Genomic DNA, 1,310 nt, shown 5'->3' on the forward strand with positions numbered 1-1,310 from the left:
GGAGTTCTGATTTCTGCATCATTTTCAACCCTGGGCAGTGGTTGGAGATAAGGTCTTGGTTCTGAAGCCTGAAAACCGCAGTTGGGAAGCGATGACGACCTAAGGCCATGGCGGGTCTGATGTGCTCAGTGTGCAGTCAACTGCCTGTGTGTTGGTCATGAGGTTGGGTCTCAGGTGGTGTCAGACAGTGCATTAGTGCCCAGGTTAGACTATACAATTTGGGTACAGTCGAGTGCCGTGTAGTTTTATCCTCATTTGAGGGGCCTGGGCAGCTCATTAGGCAAGATATTTTTTCTAGAGTGCATGCAGCGAGCTGAATTGTGGGTCCGGAATTGCCAAACTTGAGGGCTTCTGGGCCAGGAGTGTGAGGACAGAAGTCTGAGAACCCAAAGTGGACTTGGGCTTCAGGCCGAGGGCACGGCAGGGAACCCCTGCAGATTTGAGCCAATATCTCATGCATCTGAAGTCACGGCGGGAATAGACGTTGGCTCAGGTTGGAGTTTCTGTGCATGACTGCCCCTTCATGAACAGAGCGGAATCTCAAGGCCATGGAGGTTTTCCCACGTTGGGAGTTGTGGGATGTCTCCTTCAAGGATTCCTTCTGCGGGAAAATTGAGACCTGTTGGGCAGTTCCATGACATCCCATATGGAATGACTCCAGAGCAATGTTTAGGATGGATGCCAGGGAAGCCCGCCTCGCATTCCAATTGTCTCCTAGCAACAAGACAGTTTAGGTCAGATGGCTATGCGGGAGCAACCGGGGTGGCTGAGTTGAAATGGACTTTCCAGAGGATGGGCCTAATGTGTGTTTGTGTCCATGAGGGCCTTGGAATGGGGAGGTGGCACGGGGACCCTGAAGTATTCTCCTAAGCTTTTGACATAGCTCCCATGCACAAGTTTCCTTTTGGAGATGAGATTTGTTCTGATAGGTGCCTCAGGAAACCCCCTATGCTGGTATTGGAATCCAGGCATTTGAGGAGACATGCCTGTAAACGAAAGCACTGGATCCGATTATGGCCTAGGGTCCTGTCTTGTTCAATCGTCTTTTCTGGGGACAGCCATCTATGGTATGAGTGGAGGTAGATGCTCAGCTGTTGTCAGACCGCCCTTGTTTGTCCCGGGTGACCTACACTATAGGGATGGCCTCGGGAACTTTGGAGGGTTCTCCTAATTTGTACGATTTTGGACAATGTAATGGGCAGAATTCCCATGGATAGGGTAGGCACAGCCCTAATGTGTTTCTCCAGGGTTCCCACCCTGGAGGGTTGAGGCCGAGGAATTTGAGGACAGATGTCTGAAAACACAATGTC

This window comes from Mustela nivalis, assembly GCF_964662115.1.
Source record: "Mustela nivalis genome assembly, contig: HAP1_SCAFFOLD_131, whole genome shotgun sequence".
NCBI classification, from domain to species: Eukaryota; Metazoa; Chordata; class Mammalia; order Carnivora; family Mustelidae; genus Mustela; species Mustela nivalis.